The 6,296-nt window shown below is 39.5% G+C and overlaps 1 pseudogene; it reads left to right on the plus strand.

Moving 5' to 3' along the window:
* The first annotated feature begins 472 nt into the window (after nt 1–472).
* LOC129883880 (5S ribosomal RNA) lies at nt 473–592 on the plus strand (annotated as a pseudogene).
* Nucleotides 593–6,296: the final 5,704 nt, after the last annotated feature.

Genomic DNA, 6,296 nt, shown 5'->3' on the forward strand with positions numbered 1-6,296 from the left:
GTTAACCATATTTGAAGTCCCTCTATCAGAGATATTAGCTGGGGAACTTCATGGAATCTTACTACTCCCTTGTTATATAACTTCACCTCATTCAAGTTGCATAGGTGGTCTTGATTGAAAGCAAATGGGCTGATTCGTTAGCCTTCTCGCAATAACCCGTATAGCACCCTACTCTTCAAGAGTTTAGAATAGGTGCGTGGTGACATTGATAATTCGGGAATCCTTAGCTTCGTATAGTTTTTCTTGACTTTCTTTAGAACTTTAACTGGACTATATAGTTATTCTGTGGTTTTCCACTCGTTCACTGGTTCTATATTGAAGAACTGTGGCATATAAGTGTGTCGTCAATTAGCAAATAGCTAATCCTTCTTGTTTTTCTTAAGACCTTGTTAGAATTTCCTTACGTATCTTATAATACTCTGGGTACATAATCTCATATCGTTTCTCCGTCGCTAGTTCAGATTCTTTCATCTCGCGTGATCATACCAGCACTAACACATTCAGTTCCATCAGAATTTCGAAGTTAAGCATGCTTGGGCGAGAGTAATATTGGGATGGGTGACCTCCTTAGGAATTCTTCGTGTCGCGTTTCACTGTAATCCTTTCCATGACGTGCGGCCACTTAATTTAGCCCAAGATTTACCTCAGCATTGTCTCGCGAGTCTTTATGTTTTGCCTTGTCCCTTTCTCTGTTATCTTGCAACCAGTATCGGTGTAGACCTTTAGTTCCGCTATGACCATATCCCTTTTTGTACGCACCCATTCATTAGGGTGGGCTACTGAGTAGCGCCAAAGTTCGTTCATATAGTGACCCTTGGAGCTGCTTTGACTCTTGTCTATTATTAGCTGGCATAGCTTTAAAGGAATTTGACATATACGCTTCCCTATCCTCGATTCACTTTGTGTCCTTTTCATTTTCTACCACAGAAGACTTTTTATTCCTTTGTCCTTGGTTATATATCTATCGCAACATTATTTGAGACCAACTCTATAGCTAACATTTTGGCTTTTGATCTAGCATGTTATCATTATCCTTCGTAGTGTTTCTTAATTCATTCGACATCCTTTCTTGTTTACACCCTTTTGTTTTTATACGCAGTCGCCTTCTAGCGTTATGTTGTTTAGGGTCTCGTCACAACCTTCTCAACGCTGCCTTATGTAGCATTCTGGCTTCCGTTCAATTACTGGTGGCTTCCAGACCTTTCTAACTTGGTTCGGCAGGATATCTTATTGAAGTTTAGACGTCCATCTCAAATATATTACCATATCGATTGCCTTCACCTTGCTTTTGCCATTTTCTCATTAACTTCCCCCCTTTAGAGGGTACTCGTGCTTTCCTCTGTATGTACTTGTAGTCATTCCAATTTCAATTAGGCGGTACTAGTATTCTGGGAATAACTATTCCAGGTTTTCTTAAAGTAATGGCTTTGTCCCAACCTATATCCTTTGTTTCTTGGGATGAATGGAAGTTGTTCCAATTATTCTTTAAGTTTGCCATCCCCGTCCCTTGAGGGTTCCACTATTTTTGGGGAGACGTGGTGTACCCGCGTCATTTTTTGTATCTTAAGCTCCATACTCTTACTACGTACTCAACGCATAGTTTTAACTTAGTTAGCCTCTACTAATGGCGCCTTATTAGCGGTCTCACTTTATCCTTGCATACTGGTATCACACTATTTAATTCATACTTATATATCCCCTTTTTGTTTGTATTCGTATTCAGTTCCTGACATCTCTTTGAGGTGCTTCTATTAGAAGTTCTTTCCCCAATTAGTCGGTGGCAAATTATAAACTATTATCATACATCATTTTCCAACCATTGTTGGAAGGAATCAGAACCTCTTAAACATCACAGTACTTTTTTTTAGTACTTGACCTACCTGGTCTCCTTTTGAGTTTATCCTCGAGTTATGAACAACTTATCTAATTTACAATTAGGGGTTGAGGGCTTGGTATTTTTTTCAAAGGAGTGAAACTCATTCGCGGGACATCTTATTCTTCATTCTGAGCCCTCTGTGTATATTCCTACAATACAAATACAGTTGGAGATACCGTAACCTAAACTTTACTACATAATTAAGTTTTTGTTCCTCCGAAATAAAATTCTTCAGGTAAAAAGGGTGCCCCTTGTCGGCGACCTAAAGGATACCTCTTACAGTTTTAGTTAAACACGGTAGGGGTATTTGGTATCAATTTCTCAGACATCTCAAAAATCTATGCTTTATTTCCTTTTCCTTGTTCTGGGAAAATTTCGGCAGAGTTTCCTCTACATTTCTTACTTATCCCAAAACCTGCATGCAGAAAATACCAACAATGCCTCACAGGGCCAACATATATACATACATATCATATCACAGCCGCATAGGGCTTTCAATATCATCTCATATCGCAGCCACACAGGGCTTTCAACGTCAACAATAATATAAAAATATTGAACTTACCTCATATGTCCAACTTCAAACTGCATCTGTTGCACTTTCTGTCTGCTTTCCTTTCGGGTTTCAACTTTATATTTCAATATTACTTCAATACCTTACCCGACGGGTATCTTCTATGCCTTTACTTTACTTACTTGCATGCTTCATAACTTTCCATGTCGTCAATTACTTCCTTCTGTTGGTGTCGTCCTTCTATTAAGATCCAAGGTTAGTATAAGGAATTTTCCTATGACTCGGATCTATAGCACGATCTCAGATATAGAAGAAAAGTAACATCCTAAATATCCTGTAGCCTCCGGTTTATAGATGTGGCGCGCAACACACCGATAAACAAGACTCTACTAGATACGGTCTACAGACAATCCGAGGACGAACTGCTCGGATACCACTTCTGTCATGACCTAACCCCATAGGCCGCGACTGGGGTCCGATCTAGACCCCCCGCATACATATCTATCAGCTGTGGTCACATTGAACTGTAAATAAATAGTATCATGTAACAAAGCCCCATTGGGCGATAACATTTCATAAATCTGTAGCCCTTTTTATTTGTATCACAACATGATAGGGCACGCAAGCTGACAAGGCTGCCATAACATAATAACATACATCATATATCATGTAGACCCAGCTGAATCAAACTGACATACACAACCCACATATACATGTCTGCAGACCTCTAAACATATAAATGACAACATATGGCGAGACAGGGCCTCCGCCTTACCCCTGAATGGATAAAACAATTTTTATACATCCGTGGACAGTATCAAAAACTAGGCCCCGATACAATGGAGCCTTTTCCAGCTGAGCTGCATGGAATCCTAAGCTGACGGACTCCCAAAGCCTGCATATGTACCTGCGGGCATGAACGCAGCCCCCCGAGAAAGGGGGTCAATACGATATATGTAATGAGTATGTAAAACATAATACAATACAACTGAAAGCATATCTGAGATAAAGAATAGGGGATAAGATATCAATTTAGAAACCTGTACCTGTACTTTGTGAATTACAAAAACATGCATGTTCGAGTCATATCATATAGCCGGACCTTTCGGGGGTCCGGTGAATCATCTCTGTAAAACCATCATGGCCCAGTGCCATCACCACCTTATTACAACACATCATCATATATCTATACATGTATCCTGGCCCTCTATTGAGGGACTCAGGGAATAATGCAGTGAACTGTGCACGAGAACATATCCTGGCCCGGGACTCAGGGAAAGAAGTGTTACAATATACACAAGTAGAGTAGTGAGTAACTATATGCAATTTAAATCATTATCAGAGACTCGACAAAATAAAAAAGTTAAGCTTTTGTTTGAGAACCCGAGTAACGGTGTAGTCATCTCGAGTGTCCTCTAAATGCCATTATGGGCTGTCTCAAAAGTAATCTCGGGGACCCTAGACATGTATTAATGTAGGTCCAAATCATTTATGGAATCAAAACACTTAATCTCGTATAGTCTTTAAGACTTGGAGCCTGTACCTTTTGTACCTTTTTAACATATACCAGTTTCCAGGGAAATAGTTTGACTACTGTAGGAGTTCAATATGCAGAAGTAAATAAGAGATATTGAGAATAGAGTTACCCTAGATCTCAGATCATATTCAACTTACAACTAAGACAAAGGCATACCCAAAAGAAGAAAGAGAATAAGCTTTATGTAGTTTGTACTTTCCTTCAAGGGATCTGCATACACATATTTCGTACCCGGCCCATCATGGGGCTCGGTGAATCATTATGGCATCATAATCTCATTTTTGTATCAAATACGTGTCAAGGAAAATGAAAGATAGCTTTTTACACACTACTGTTTAACACGTAGAAGCCTTACTAGGCAATACTCAATCCTTATAGAAATTCCAAAACTAAGCAATGGATAGGGGTTATGAGGCGTACTTGGAGTTTTGGGAATGGAATTATCCTCACATTCCACACACAATTCACTTAAGGCTAAAACTTGCCAAAAGGAAAGAAAGATAGCTGTACGAGCTTATACCAAAACATGCCAAGAGAAAGCTTTACATACCTTGTCTGAATTATTCCTTATCCTGCTTGCCTCGCCGTCTTTTGAACCTATTCAACATGAAAGTAATATAAATATCAACCCCTCTTAACTTTACAGCATCTTAGGTTATACCTTAGTATCAATGGAATCTATTTCCTTAGTCGTTTCCCCGACTAGTTTTGTTATTCGCTAAGGCGTCGACGAAAATTGGGCAGCACCTCCCCTGTAATGTGCCCTATACAAATTTCCAATTAGGTCCCTAACACCTACAGCCAACCAACAACAACAACCTGCAGCAATTCATACCAACAATATACAACATAAACTCCAAACGACTTATTCAAAAATACGATATCAAAATAGGGCGTCTAGCCTTTATTTTGTGACGCCTTTAGTTATACGTAACGAGGGGTCATGTGGCTTCAACCAGCAGCACCCTAACCCACATTAGGACATATTCAGGCCCTGCAACAACAAGCCACACCCCTGCAGAGCAACTCACAAGAACGACACTTTATTTCGATGACAATTCACTTCTAGCGACTCCAATTTAGTTTATTTCGAACGTCGAGCATTTCTACGACATTCTTAAACTTCCAGCAGCATACAAGGGGTGTAATACACCATATAAAAATACCATAAACTCCAATTTAAAAAGGAAAGGCCTTACCTTATGTTAAACTTGTCAAACTTGCCAAAACTATCCAAAATGTGAAATCTGGACAGCTTACTGTTTTACCTTGTCGCTTCGTTTCGAAGTTGTAATGGAGGGAAACAGGATTTACGTCCTTCATGAAAGTTATATACATATGTCTTAGGGTCTCAAAAAGTTTTGAATCATCCCTACATCATTTTTGTACAAAATTATATGACCAAAATACTTACAGCTGTCCGTGTAGAATTTCCAAAACCAAATCTGAGCAGTACCTCCTCTACACTTCATCACCGTTCTTCGAGATGCTACAAGTAAAAATGGATTTTGGAGTCTGAATGAAAGTTATATATCCATGAAATACCTTTCCAAAACATATTAAATCACTCGAAACGAATCTGTACACAAGAAGTTATACTAATATTACTAACGACAGTCCCTTCCAAAAACGGGTTTGTTAATTAGTTCTTAACATTTTCTCCTTCAACTTTCTCTTATTTCTTTCCAAGTGTAAACTGCAACCATGGTTCCGTAGGCATCATAATATATATATATACACCTCCACGTAATTGAGGAACACCGTAGATAATTAATTCACGGAGGAAAAATTGAAGAACTTACCTTTAATTCCTCAAAATTGTGGCTGCCTTGTTCCTTGTGTTCTTCACGTTTTTTTTCCTTTCTTTTGGCTGTGGATTTGGATGAAACAATGTGACTAAGAGTCACTTAACACATATATATTCACCTCTTTAGAAGGTGCCACGTGGCAGCCCCCTAGGGTGACACATGGCAGCCTCCTAGGTTGCCACCTCAATTATTCGGCCAATCACATGCTGCCATGTGGCAGTGGGGTCCATCCCAAGTAGGTGAGTCACCTGCCTGCTTGCTTCACTTTCGTAAGTTCAGAAACTAGTTTTTGCTCCCTCTCGTAGGTTCGTAATCTCGTCTTATTTTAAGAGCCTATGTAACCCATGCTACCCAAGCTTGGTACGTACTCCAATAGCTTAAGTGTGTAAGACTTCCAAGTTAGTAGCTTACGTAGATAAATCGAGTCCTACGACCCATTACTTGGCCTCCAATTCCTTCCGAACTCTTATGATTTCATCTCCAACCTTCTCTGGTATGGGGTATCATATTCTCCCTTCCTTAGATCCGTTTGATAGTGTCGTAACTTAAGTGACTCACATA

This window comes from Solanum dulcamara, chromosome 3, assembly GCF_947179165.1.
Source record: "Solanum dulcamara chromosome 3, daSolDulc1.2, whole genome shotgun sequence".
In the NCBI taxonomy this organism is placed as follows: Eukaryota; Viridiplantae; Streptophyta; class Magnoliopsida; order Solanales; family Solanaceae; genus Solanum; species Solanum dulcamara.